Below are 15,786 nucleotides of genomic sequence, written 5' to 3' on the forward strand. Positions count from 1 at the left end.
ACTTTGCACATGTCTACTGGCTAATAAATGTGATGTGTCTGTCGAGTTTCATCCAATTTCAAGTATGTTAAGAGTCTCAAAAGCATCAAAAAAGAATATTAAAGTTTGAAGCGTTGCCACGGCAACAGTATTAAAGATATCAAAAATCCTTTCACAGGTCTACATCTGCCGTGTGTTTACATTATACACATAAAGTTTGAAGCAAATCGGGTAAAAATAAGAGGGTGATTTCAAAGCATTTTGAAAGGGACACACTTCCTGCTGCCAGTTGGTGGCGCTATAACTTTGACTCACAATAGTCACATCCATGTGATCGGCCTCTGACAACGAACACACTGTTGAAGTTTCATCAAGATCAGTTTATGTATGCAGAAGTTATAACACACTTCCTGTTTCCATTATTCGCCATAAATTCGTTTCCTCGCCACGGCCAAACCGTTTGAGATATCAAAAATCCGTCCGCAATTTAGCATCCTCAATGTCTTGACTTAATGCTGACCGAGTTTGGTGGCGATCGGGTGAATTCCCTAGGAGAAGTGTTTCAAATACCAGACCATGCGTTTCCAAACAACCCTTAATAGCCGACTTCCTGTTGGGCTGGCATAAAACTTAGAGCACGAAAGTTGTTCGGCCCGATGAGATCTATATGTGTACCGAGTTTCATATTATTACATGCAAGCGTGTTTGATTTATGGACCAAGTTTTCGGACCCCGTTCCAGGGGGCGCTGATGAGCCCCCTTGCCACGCCCGGGTACCAGCTTCAGCCCGGCCCTGATGGCCGCGGGTTCTGACCTGTGTGCAAAGTTTCAAGAGTTTTCGAGCATGTTAAGGGCCCCAAAAGTGCCCGAGAAGTAGAAAAAAATAATAATAATAATAATAAACAAATATAGCTGCGAGCAGCGATTGCGGGCCCAAGCCGGTGGCACCGCACCCTGGTGCCTTTAGTTACACTAAAGTCACCGGGGTGGCGGTGTCACCGGCTTGGGCCCTCCATCGCTGCTCGCAGCTATATTTATATATATATATATATATATATATATAAATAAATAAATGTAACAAATATATATATATATATATATATACATTATATATATGTAACAAAAAATAAATAAATAAATAAATATATATATATATATATATATATATATATATATATATATATATATATATATATATATATGGCGAGGCGAGGAACGGACAGAGAAGAGCGAACGTTTTTGGACATTCATCATATTGCATTGGTTTTCATTTCTTGTCCTCAAACCGAGCACTAATCTGTTTATTTTTAAGTCACACATTCTCCATTGATTAAAAAAGACAATCAAATGTATGTTTTAATGGTAGTATTATTTTATACAGAAATAAATTATTTATAATTCAGATGAGAATAAAGTTAGTGTTAATTAAAATTGTAATGAAAACAAATATATTCATCTAAAATCTACTATAATTTGCTGCAAATAGGTTGACTTTATATTTATTATTATATTTTATTACGGCTGTAATGAACCGGCTGCGATGTCAAGATTGCAATGCTGGAATGCACAGTGTGTGTGTGTGTGTGTGTGTGTGTGTGTGTGTGTGTGTGTGTGTGTGTGTGTGTGTGTGTGTGTGTGTGTGTGTGTGTGTGTGAGGCGTGGGCGCAATCGAACAGTGGAAACATAAAAACATAGGCTACTCCGTCGGTTTGTTCATACAGGACATCATTTAAACTGCACTGTGTTTACTTATATTTATGTACACTCGCAATAAAACACAACATTGTGCTTTTGTAAAAAAACATTCAAGCAATCCCACCCCCGTAATGGCGCTATTTTTTAAATGAAACTAAAATGCTCACGGCTGCACGGGCAATAACGCGACTTCGACCTCGTCTAACATACCCAGTGGCATTAGACAAAGTCTCCACCACAATACTGTCGCCGCAATTGCGGAAAGGCACACGGTCAGAAGACAAAGTTACATGCCTAGCGCGGTAAAAATCTCCGGCCTCGTTCCCCACAACACTAACACGCCTGCTAACTTCGCGATGAACACTCCGACTCCGGGAAACATTGTTTCCACCACTGACATTGGGCAAAGGACCATCTACAATGGGCAAAGGATTCACCGTTTGTGCTTGGTGTAGGGCTATACTTTCACTTTCAGAATCACCGTCATCTTCTGAAGGCAGATATTCCCCTTCAGAATAAGGGTCCACGAATAAAAGACCCAACAATTCATTGCGGGCAAGCTTTATTGATGCCATTAGATAATAATAATAATAATAATAATAATAATAATAATCTAAAGAAAATACTCGGCGATGTTGACAATATTGCTCTGATAAAATGGCTCACTCGCACAGTAGCTCCGCTTTTGTTCGTACTGATTCAATGCGCTCTAGCTCGAAGATTTTGTATAGAAACATGACTTTTTTTGAGTCAGGGATGAAGTATGACATGTCTGCCATCTAGTGCAGATTGCCCTATTTGACAAAATCTGCCGTTTTATTCAGTGCCGCATCTTGTCGAGTAAACTCGACCGTGGCGCCTAGAGGGTTAAACTTGTACAAAATTCTTGAATTGAAAAAAACTGAATAAACCCAAAACTAGTTCTGTTTCGGTTTAGTTCTGATATTTGTATAATTTTATATAAAAATAAATGGTGTATAATTAAATTTTAAGAAGATATGAGATGTTTTCTGATTCCTTTTTTGACATTATTTTAATCCCTCGCCATGTCAAAACCGTTTGAAATATTTAATATCCGTTCACAATTTAGCATCTTTAATGTATTTTCATCGTGTTAAAAAAGTTTGGTGTGAATAAAAAAAAAACTCTTAGCAGGAGTGGGTAAAAAGCAGAGGCTGAATTTGCAAATAAATCCACATTCAAACCAAAATATCTGACTTCCTATTGGTCGAAGCTAATAACTGTATATTAGAAAGTTGTCCGGCTCGATGAGACCAATGTATGTACTGATTTTTGTAACTGTGGGTAAAACTAACCCCCCCCACTTTTGTCAAAAGCATTTTGAAAGTGACACACTTCCTGCTGCCAGTTGGTGGCGCTATAACTTTGACTCACAATAGTTACATCCATCTGATCGGCCTCTTACCACAAACACACTGGTGAAGTTTCATCAAGATCAGTTAATGTATGCAGAAGTTATACCACTTCGTGTTTCTCTTTTCTCGCCATAAATTCGTTTCCTCGCCACGGCCAAACCGTTCGAGATATCAAAAATCCGTCCGCAATTTAGAATCCTCAATGTCTTGACTTCATGCACACCGAGTTTGGTGGGGATTGGATGAATTCTCTAGGAGGAGTACTTCGCATTCCACAGCAAGCGTTTTCCAAACAACCCATAATAGCCGACTTCCTGTTGGGCGGAGCTAATAACTTAGAGTGCGGAAGTTGTTCGGCCCGATGAGATCTATATGTGTACTGAGTTTCATATTAATTCATGCAAGCGTGTTTGATATATGGACCAAGTTTTCAGACCGTGTTCAAGGGGGCGCTGTTGAGCCCCCCTGCCACGCCTAGGTACGAGCTTCAGCCTGGCCCTGATGACCGTGGGTTCTGACCTGTGTGAAAAGTTTCAAGAGTTTTCGAGCATGTTAAGGGCCCCAAAAGCCCCTGAAACCTTGAAAAACAAAGATTAAATGGAATAGACAAATCCCCCCCCCCCCCCCCACACACACACAGACACAGAGAGAGAGAGAGAAAATTCTCCAGAAAATCCACATTCAAACCAAAATATCTGACTTCCTGTTGGTCTGAGGTAATAACTGTAAATTAGAAAGTTGTCCGGCTTGATGAGAACAATATACGTACCAAGTTTTGTGATTCTAGGAAAAACTAAGGCCCCATTTTTGACTAAAGGTGGCGCTACTGAGCCATTCCACCACGCCCGTTTCTGAAACTTTGCACATGTCTACTGGATAATAAATGTGATGTGTCTGTCGAGTTTCATGCATTTTCAAGCATGTGAAGAGTCTCAAAAGCATCCGAAAAGAATATTAAAGTTTGATGCGTTGCCACGGCAACAGTATCTAAGATATCAATAATCCTTTCACAGGTCTACATCTGCCGTGTGTCTACATTAAACACATAAAGTTTTAAGCAAATCGGGTAAAAATAAGAGGGTGATTTCAAAGCATTTTGAAAGTGACACATTTCCTGTTGCCAGTTGGTGGCGCTATAACTTTGACTCACAAAGGTCACATCCATGTGATCGGCCTCTTACATCGAACACACTGCTGAAGTTTCATCAAGATCATTCAATGTATGCAGAAGTTATAACACACTTCCTGTTTCTCTTTTCTCGCCATAAATTTGTTTCCTCGACACGGCCAAACCGTTCGAGATATCAAAAATCCCCTGGCAATTTTTCATCCTCTATGTCTTGACTTCATGCACACCGAGTTTGGTGGTTATCGGGTGAATTCTCTAGGAGGAGTATTTCAAATTCCAGAGGATGCGTTTTTCAAACAACCCATAATAGCTGACTTCCTGTTGGGCGGAGCTAATAACATAGAGTGTGGAAGTTGTTTGGCCCGATGAGATCTATATGTGTACCAAGTTTCATATTATTTCATATAAGCGTGTTTGATATATGGACCAAGTTTTCGGACCCCGTTCCAGGTGGCGCTGTCGAGCCCCCCTGCCACGCCCGGGTACCAGCTTCAGCCAGGCCCTGATGGCCGCGGGTTCTGACCCGTGTGCAAAGTTTCAAGAGTTTTTGAGCATGTTAAGGGCCCCAAAAGTGCCTGAATAGTCGTAAGAAAAATAATAATAATAATCCTTACGAAAACAATAGGGCCTTCGCCCTTTCAGGGCTTGGGCCCTAATAATAATCCTAACGAAAACAATAGGGCCTTCGCCCTTTGGGCTTGGGCCCTAAATATAGCTGCGAGCAGCGATTACGGGCCCAAGCCGGTGGCACCGCAACCCCGGAGCCTTTAGTTACCTAAAGGCACCGGGGATGGCGGTGCCGCCGGCTTTGGCCCTCCATCGCAGCTATATTTATATATATATATATATATATATGTATATAAATATCTATCTATCTATCTATCTATCTATATATATATATATATATATATATATATATATATATATACATATACACACACACACACACACACACACATACATATATATATATATATATATATATATACACGTAAATATATATATATATAAGACAGAAAATATTACTTGTCTTACCTTATTCTGATTTTTTGATACACTCAAAACATTCCACAACAAATCCTTTAAATTTAATGTAAAAATAAAAACGAAAGTAAGCAGTGTTGGTCTCACGTAACCCTCTCATTAGAATCAAAATGTTTCAATATTTGCAATGTATTTGGATGCTAAACTATTCTTTATTATAGGCTTTGTACTTCACTCGTGTTCCAATATCGATGGAAAAAATCATCCTCTTCACACGCACAAAAATGTGCTAGAAAGCAGAGCTCCACTGTGATGTTTCCAGTGAATGGTACAAATTGTACTACTGACTATTTAAACAGAGCAGTGTAATTCGTTTATGTTAGGTTGACTATTTTTATTATTATATTGTATTAGGGCTATAATGAACAGGCTGCGATGTCAAGATTGCAATTCTGGAATGTGTGTGTGTGTGTGACGCGGTTGCGGTTGAACAGTGGACACAAAAACATAAATAAAATGTTTTAGTTAATTCCTACATCCATAGGAATACATTAAAAATGCTCGCTCTACTCCGCACCATTATCAATGTCTGTGCGGACGTCTGTATTTTACTAGTATATAGTATACTATAGTTAGCGATTTAAAAGCACCCGCTCGTGTCACACGTCGATTAACCGATGGGAAAATATCCTCACAGTCATATACCTAATAAATTTATATTTAAATACAATAGGCCTACCTAGTAAAACGTTTTATATACTAGTTTGATATCCTTTTGGACACAAGAGGGCAGTATAGCCCTATGTTTGCTTTTTTGTTGAACCAAATAGCACTAAATAGCCTGTTTTTAACTTTTTCATACTTCTTGAATTGCAAAAACAGAATAAAATAGGTTTAGTTCTAATATTTGTATAATTTTATATAAAAATACATGGTGTATAATTACATTTTTAGAAGTTATGAGATGTTTCCTGCTTCCTTTTTGACATTAATTTAATCCCTCGCCATAGCAAAACCGTTTGAGATATTCAATATCCGTTTACAATTTAGCATCATTAATATATTTTTATCATGTTGAAAAAGTTTGGTGGGAATAAAATAAACCTTTTAGGAGGAGTAACTAAAAACTCAGAGGCTGATTTAACAAAAAATCCATATTCAGACCAAAATATCTGACTTCGTGTTGGTTGCAGCTAATGCCTGTAAATTAGAAAGTTGTCCGGCTCGATGAGACCAATATACGTACTGATTTTTGTAATTGTGGGTAAAACTAACCCCCCCACTTTTGTCAAAAACATTTTGAAAGTGACACACTTCCTGCTGCCAGTTGGTAGCGCTATAACTTTGACTCACAATAGTCACATCCATCTGATCGGCCTCTTACCACGAACACACTGCTGAAGTTTCATCAAGATCAGTTAATGTGTGCAGAAGTTATAACACTTCGTGTTTCTCTTTTCTCGCCATAAATTCGTGTCCTCGCCACGGCCAAACCGTTTGAGATATCAAAAATCCGTCTGCAATTTAGCATCCTCAATGTCTTGACTTTATGCACACCGAGTTTGGTGGCGATTTAATTAATTCTCTAGGAGAAGTGTTTCAAATTCCACAGCAAGCGTTCTCCAAACAACCCATAATTGCTGACTTCCTGTTGGGCTGGCATAAAATTTAGAGCACGAAAGTTGTTCGGCCCGATGAGATCTATATGTGTACCGAGTTTCATATCATTACATGCAAGTGTGTTTGATTTATGGACAAGTGTTCGGATCCCGTTCCAGGGGGCGCTGTTGAGCCCCCCTGACACGCCCGGGTACCAGTTTCAGCCCGGCCCTGATGGCCGCGGGTTCTGACCTGTGTGCAAAGTTTCAAGAGTTTTCGAGCACGTTAAAGGCCCCAAAAGCCCCTGAAACCTTGAAAAACAAAGATTAAATGGAATATACCCCCCCCCCCCCCTCCACACACACAGAGACGGAGAGAGAGAGAAAATTCTCCAGAAAATCCTCATTCAAACCAAAATATCTGACTTCCTGTTGGTCAAAGCCAATTACTATAAATTAGAAAGTTGTCCAGCTTGATGAGAACAATATACGTACCAAGTTTTGTGATTCTAGGAAAAACTAAGCCCCCATTTTTGACTAAAGGTGGCGCTACTGAGCCATTCCACCACGCCCGTTTCTGAAACTTTGCACATGTCTACTGGCTAATAAAAGGGATGTGTCTGTCGAGTTTCATGCAATTTCAAGCATGCTTAGAGTCTCAAAAGCATCAAAAAAGATTATTAATGTTTGATGCGTTGCCATGGAAACAGTATTAAAGATATCAAAAATCCTTTCACAGGTCTACATCTGCCGTATGTTTACATTATACACATAAAATTTGAATTAAATCGGGTAAAAATAAGAGGGTGATTTCAAAGCATTTTGAAAGTGACACACTTCCTGCTGCCAGTTGGTGGCGCTATAACTTTGACTCACAATAGTCACATCCATGTGATCGGCCTTTTACCACGAACACACTGCTGAAGTTTCATCAAGATCAGTTAATGTGTGCAGAAGTTATAACACACTTCCTGTTTCCATTATTCGCCATAAATTCGTTTCCTCGCCACGGGAAAACCGTTCGAGATATCAAAAATCCCCTGGCAATTTTTCATCCTCAATGTCTTGTCTTCATGCACACCGAGTTTGGTGGCGATCGGATGAATTCTCTAGGAGGAGTATTTCAAATTCCAGAGCATACGTTTTTCAAACAACCCATAATAGCCGACTTCCTGTTGGGTGGAGCTAATAACATAGAGTGCGGAAGTTGTTCGGCCTGATGAGATCTATATGTGTACCGAGTTTCATACTAATACGTTCTTGTATGTGTCCAAGATTTCAGATTCTGTTCCAGGGGGCGCTGTCGAGCCCCCCTGCCACGCCCGGGTACCAGCTTCAGCGCGGCCCTGATGGCCGCGGGTTCTGACCTGTGTGCAAAGTTTCAAGAGTTTTCGAGCATGTTAAGGGGCCCAAAAGTGCCCGAGAAGTAGAAAAAAATAATAATAAATATAGCTGCGAGCAGCGATTACGGGCCCAAGCCGGTGGCACCGCAACCCCGTGCCTTTAGTTACCTAAAGGCACCGGGGTGGCGGTACCGCCGGCTTTGGCCCTCCATCGCTGCTCGCAGCTATATTTATATATATATATATATATATATATACATACATACACACACATACATATATATGTATATATATATATATATATATATATATATATATATATATATTATTGTTCAAAAGTTTGGGGTCAGTAAGATTTTTAATGTTTTTAGGAGAAGTCTCTTCTGCTCACCAAGGCTGCATTTATTGATTAAAAATACAAACAAAAACAGTAATATTGTGAAATATTATTCCAATTTAAAACAGCTGTTTTCAATTTTAAAATATTTTACATAGTAATTCATTTCTGTGATCAAAGTTGAGTTTTCAGCATCATTACTCCAGTCTTCAGTGTCACATGATCCTTCAGAAATCATACTAATATGATGATTGATGCTCAATAAATATTCATTATTATTTTCAATGTTGAAAACAGTTGTGTACAGATTTTTTTTTTTCAAAATGCTTTGATGAATGTAAAGTTCAAAAGAACAGCATATATTTCAAATATATATATATATTTAACATTATAAATGTCTTTACTGTAACTGTTGATCAGTTTAACTCATCCTTCATAAATAAAAGTACTGATTTATTTTATTTCTTTCCCCCAAAAAATAAAATTTTAATTATTACTAACCACAAACTTTTGAGCGGTAGTGTTTAACGTTACAAAAGCTTTAGATTTCAGATAAATGCTGTTCTTTTGAACTTTCTATTCATCAAAGACTGTACACAACTGTTTTCGACATTTAAAATAATAATGAATGTTTCTTGAGTATCAATCATCATATTAGAATAATTTCTGAAGGATCATGTGACAGTGACGACTGGAGTAATGATGCTGAAAACTCAGCTTTGATCACAGGAATAAATAACAGTTTAAAATATATTAAAATAGAAAGCAGCTGTTTTAAATTGGAATACTATTTTACAATATTACTGTTTTTGTTTGTATTTTTAATCAAATAAATGCAGCCTTGGTGAGCAGAAGAAACTTCTCTGTTATGTGCGCGCCACAGACTGCATGCACGTCCGCTTAGAGTTCCGCCTTTTGCCTTCCGTCAATATTACGTTATTAGAAAAATATTTTTTTAGAGAATCGATTTTTTGACATTTGTGAATCGATTCAGAATCGTCCACGTCCGCATCGCGATGCATCTAAGAATCAATTTTTTCTCCCACCCCTAGATTTCATACAACAGGTTAATAAACAGTTACAATTAAGTCACTTACATTTTAGATGCAATGTTGACTGTTTTTGTTCTGTTTCAGCAGCGAAAATAGTTAAACAAAGATCACGGCAGAACCATCACGCATCACGTGTTTTCTCATAACTGAACGATTCAGCATTTTTAACGAATCGGTTGACTCAAAGATTGAATGATCAATCCATAAACATCTGTCTTAATCATGATCGACTCATTCGAACGAATCGTTTGAACGAATGAATCAATGACTCGCTTATTAAGATGGATGCCTGGCGACACCTAATGGCGGTTTAGTGTTGTTTAAAAGCATCATTCTTTCCCACATGTGTGTGATTTGTGTGTGCAACATTATCATTATTTTTCTTTCACTATTATATTAGCGATTTAAAAGCACCCACTCGTGTCACACGTCGATTAACCGGTGGGAAAATATCCTCAGACACATACCTAATAAATGTATATTTAAATACAATATTGGCCTACCTGGTAAAAAGTTTTATATACTATTTTGATGTCCTTTTGGACACAAGAGGGCAGTATAGCCCTATGTTTGCTTTTTTGTTGAACCAAATAGCACTAAATAGCCTGTTTTTAACTTTTTCATTCTTCTTGAATTGCAAAAACAGAATAAAATGGGTTTAGTTGTGATATTTGTATACTTTTATATAGAAATAAATGGTATATAATTACATTTTTAGAAGATTTTTACTTTAATCCCTCGCCATAGCAAAACCGTTTGAGATATTTATTATCCATTCACAATTTAGCATATTTAATGTAGTTTCATCATGTTGAAAAAGTTTGGTACGAATAAAATAAATAGTTTAAGAGGAGTGGCTAAAAATTCAGAGGCTGATTTTGCAAAAAAATTCACATTCAGACCAAAATATCTGACTTCCTGATGGCCAGAGCTATTGAATGTAAATTAGAAAGTTGTCCGGCTTGATGAGAACAATATAAAAACTATTTTTTCTTTACTGTAGTTAAAAGTAACCCCCCCCACTTTTGTCAAAAGCATGTTGAAAGTGACACACTTCCTGCTGCCAGTTGGTGGCGCTATAACTTTGACTCACAATAGCTACATCCATCTGATCGGCCTCTTACCACGAACACACTGCTGAAGTTTCATCAAGATCAGTTAATGTATGCAGAAGTTATTCCACTTCCGTGTTTCTCTTTTCTCGCCATAAATTCGATTCCTCGCCACAGCCAAACCGTTCGAGATATCAAAAATCCGTCCGCAATTTAGCATCCTCAAAGTCTTGACTACATGCACACCGAGTTTGAAGGGGACACGGTGAATTTTCTAGGAGGAGTATTTCACATTCCACAGCAAGCGTTTTCCAAACAACCCATAATAGCCGACTTCCTGTTGGGCTGGCGTAAAACTTGACCGGGGTAAAGTTGTTCGGCCCGATGAGATCTATATGTGTACCGAGTTTCATATTAATTCATGCGAGCGTGTTTGATATATGGATCAAGTTTTAGAACCCCGTTCAAGGGGGCGCTGTTGAGCCCCCCAGCCACGCCCGGGTACCAGCTTCAGCCCGGCCCTGGTGGCCGTGGGTTCTGACCTGTGTGCAAAGTTTCAAGAGTTTTTGAGCACGTTAAGGACCCCAAAAGCCCCTGAAACCTTGATTAACAATATAAAAGCAATAGTCAAATCCCCCCCTCCCCTCACACACACAGAGACACAGAGAGAGGGAGAGAAAATTCTTCAGAAAATCCACATTCAAACCAAAATATCTCTCTTCCTGTTGGTCGGAGATGATTCATGTAAATTAGAAAGTTGTCCGTCTTGATGAGAACAATACACATACCAAGTTTTGTGATTCTAGGAAAAACTAAGCCCCCATTTTTGACTAAAGGTGGCGCTACTGAGCCATTCCACCACGCCCGTTTCTGAAACTTTGCACATGTCTACTGGCTAATAAATGTGATGTGTCTGTTGAGTTTCATGCAATTTCAAGTATGTTAAGAGTCTCAAAAGCATCAAAAAAGAATATTAAAGTTTGATGCGTTGCCACGGCAACAGTCTCTAAGATATCAATAATCCTTTCACAGGTTTACATCTGCCGTGTGTCTACATTGTACACATAAAGTTTGAAGCAAATCGGGTAAAAATAAGACACTGATTTCAAAGCATTTTGAAAGTGATGTACTTCCTGCTGCCTGTTGGTGGCGCTATAACTTTGACTCACAATAGTCACATCTGTGCGATCGGCCTCTTACAACAAACACACTGCTGAAGTTTCATCAAGATCAGTTAATGTATGCAGAAGTTATAACACACTTCCTGTTTCATTTTTTCGGCATAAATTTGTTTCCTCGCCACGGCCAAACCGTTTGAGATATCAAAAATCCGTCCGCAATTTAGCATCCTCAATGTCTTGACTTCATGCACACCGAGTTTGGAGGCGAATCGATGAATTCCCTAGGAGGAGTACATTAAATTCCACAGCATGCGTTTCCAAACAACGCTAAATAGCCAACTTCCTGTTTGGCTGGCGTAAAACTTAGAGCACGAAAGTTGTTCGGCCCGATGAGATCTATATGTGTACCGAGTTTCATATTATTACATGCAAGCGTGTTTGATTTATGGACACGTGTTCGGATCCCGTTCCAGGGGGCGCTGTCGAGCCCCCCTGCCACGCCCGGGTACCAGCTTCAGTCCGGCCCTGATGGCCGCGGGTTCTGACGTGTGTGCAAAATTTCAAGAGTTTTCGAGCATGTTAAGAGCCCCAAAAGTGCCCGAAAGGTTGACAAAATAATAATAATAATAATAAATATAGCTGCGAGCAGCGATTACGGGCCCAAGCCGGTGGCACCGCAACCCCGGTGCCTTTAGTTACCTAAAGGCACCGGGGTGGCGGTACCGCCGGCTTTGGCCCTCCATCGCTGCTCGCAGCTATATTTATATATATATATATATATATATACATATATATATATATATATATATATATATACATACATACATACACACACATACATATATATATATATATATATATATATATATATATGTATATGTATATGTATGTATATATATATATATATATATATATACATACATACATACATACATATATATGTATATATATATATATATATATATATATATATACCGTTCAAAAGTTTGGGGTCAGGAAGATTTTTAATGTTTTTAGGAGAAGTCTCTTCTCCTCACCAAGGCTGCATTTATTGATTAAAAATACAAACAAAAACAGTAATATTGTGAAATATTATTCCAATTTAAAACAGCAGTTTTCAATTTTAAAATATTTTACATAGTAATTCATTTCTGTGATCAAAGTTGAGTTTTCAGCATCATTACTCCAGTCTTCAGTGTCACATGATCCTTCAGAAATCATACTAATATGATGATTGATGCTCAATAAATATTCATTATTATTTTCAATGTTGAAAACAGTTGTGTACAGATTTTTTTTTTTTTTAAATGCTTTGATGAATGTAAAGTTCAAAAGAACAGCATATATTTCAAATATATATATATTTTTTTAACATTATAAATGTCTTTACTGTAACTGTTGATCAGTTTAACTCATCCTTCATAAATAAAAGTACTGATTTATTTTATTTCTTCCCCCAAAAATAAAATTTTAATTATTACTAACCCAAAACTTTTGAGCGGTAGTGTTTAACGTTACAAAAGCTTTAGATTTCAGATAAATGCTGTTCTTTTGAACTTTCTATTCATCAAAGACTGTAAACAACTGTTTTCGACATTTAAAATAATAATGAATGTTTCTTGAGTATCAATCATCATATTAGAATAATTTCTGAAGGATCATGTGACAGTGACGACTGGAGTAATGATGCTGAAAACTCAGCTTTGATCACAGGAATAAATAACAGTTTAAAATATATTAAAATAGAAAGCAGCTGTTTTAAATTGGAATAATATTTTACAATATTACTGTTTTTGTTTGTATTTTTAATCAAATAAATGCAGCCTTGGTGAGCAGAAGAAACTTCTCTGTTATGTGCGCGCCACAGACTGCACGCACGTCCGCTTAGAGTTCCGCCTTTTGCCTTCCGTCAATATTACGTTATTAGAAAACAATTTTTTTACAGAATCTATTTTTTGACATTTGTGAATCGATTCAGAATCGTCCACGTCCGCATCGCGATGCATCTAAGAATAATTTTTTTCTCCCACCCCTAGATTTCATACAACAGGTTAATAAACAGTTACAATTAAGTCACTTACATTTTAGATGCAATGTTGACTGTTTTTGTTCTGTTTCAGCAGCGAAAATAGTTAAACAAAGATCACGGCAGAACCATCACGCATCACGTGTTTTCTCATAACTGAACGATTCAGCATTTTTAACGAATCGGTTGACTCAAAGATTGAATGATCAATCCATAAACATCTGTCTTAATCATGATCGACTCATTCGAACGAATCGTTTGAACGAATGAATCAATGACTCGCTTATTAAGATGGATGCCTGGCGACACCTAATGGCGGTTTAGTGTTGTTTAAAAGCATCATTCTTTCCCACATGTGTGTGATTTGTGTGTGCAACATTATCATTATTTTTCTTTCACTATTATATTAGCGATTTAAAAGCACCCACTCGTGTCACACGTCGATTAACCGGTGGGAAAATATCCTCAGACACATACCTAATAAATGTATATTTAAATACAATATTGGCCTACCTGGTAAAAAGTTTTATATACTATTTTGATGTCCTTTTGGACACAAGAGGGCAGTATAGCCCTATGTTTGCTTTTTTGTTGAACCAAATAGCACTAAATAGCTAACTTTTTAACTAAATAGCTAACTAAATAACTTTTTCATTCTTCTTGAATTGCAAAAACAGAATAAAATGGGTTTAGTTGTGATATTTGTATACTTTTATATAGAAATAAATGGTATATAATTACATTTTTAGAAGATTTTTACTTTAATCCCTCGCCATAGCAAAACCGTTTGAGATATTTATTATCCATTCACAATTTAGCATATTTAATGTATTTTCATCATGTTGAAAAAGTTTGGTACGAATAAAATAAATAGTTTAAGAGGAGTGGCTAAAAATTCAGAGGCTGATTTTGCAAAAAAATTCACATTCAGACCAAAATATCTGACTTCCTGATGGCCAGAGCTATTGAATGTAAATTAGAAAGTTGTCCGGCTTGATGAGAACAATATACAAACTATTTTTTCTTTACTGTAGTTAAAAGTAACCCCCCCACTTTTGTCAAAAGCATGTTGAAAGTGACACACTTCCTGCTGCCAGTTGGTGGCGCTATAACTTTGACTCACAATAACTACATCCATCTGATCGGCCTCTTACCACGAACACACTACTGAAGTTTCATCAAGATCAGTTAATGTATGCAGAAGTTATTCCACTTCCGTGTTTCTCTTTTCTCGCCATAAATTCGATTCCTCGCCACAGCCAAACCGTTCGAGATATCAAAAATCCGTCCGCAATTTAGCATCCTCAAAGTCTTGACTACATGCACACCGAGTTTGAAGGGGACACGGTGAATTTTCTAGGAGGAGTATTTCACATTCCACAGCAAGCGTTTTCCAAACAACCCATAATAGCCGACTTCCTGTTGGGCTGGCGTAAAACTTGACCGGGGTAAAGTTGTTCGGCCCGATGAGATCTATATGTGTACCGAGTTTCATATTAATTCATGCGAGCGTGTTTGATATATGGATCAAGTTTTAGAACCCCGTTCAAGGGGGCGCTGTTGAGCCCCCCAGCCACGCCCGGGTACCAGCTTCAGCCCGGCCCTGATGGCCGTGGGTTCTGACTTGTGTGCAAAGTTTCAAGAGTTTTTGAGCACGTTAAGGACCCCAAAAGCCCCTGAAACCTTGATTAACAATATAAAAGCAATAGTCAAATCCCCCCTCCCCTCACACACACACAGACACAGAGAGAGGGAGAGAAACTTCTTCAGAAAATCCACATTCAAACCAAAATATCTCTCTTCCTGTTGGTCGGAGATGGTTAATGTCAATTAGAAAGTTGTCCGTCTTGATGAGAACAATACACATACCAAGTTTTGTTGCTGTTGATAAAACTAACCGCCCCATTTATGACTAAAGGTGGCGCTAATGAGCCCCTCACCACGCCCGTTTCTGAAACTTTGCACATGTCTACGGGCTAATAAATGTGATGTGTCTGTCGAGTTTCATCCAATTTCAAGTATGTTAAGAGTCTCAAAAGCATCAAAAAAGAATATTAAAGTTTGAAGCGTTGCCATGGCAACAGTATTAAAGAT

The sequence above is a fragment of the Rutilus rutilus genome (genome assembly GCF_951802725.1).
Source record: "Rutilus rutilus genome assembly, chromosome: 3".
NCBI lineage: Eukaryota > Metazoa > Chordata > Actinopteri > Cypriniformes > Leuciscidae > Rutilus > Rutilus rutilus.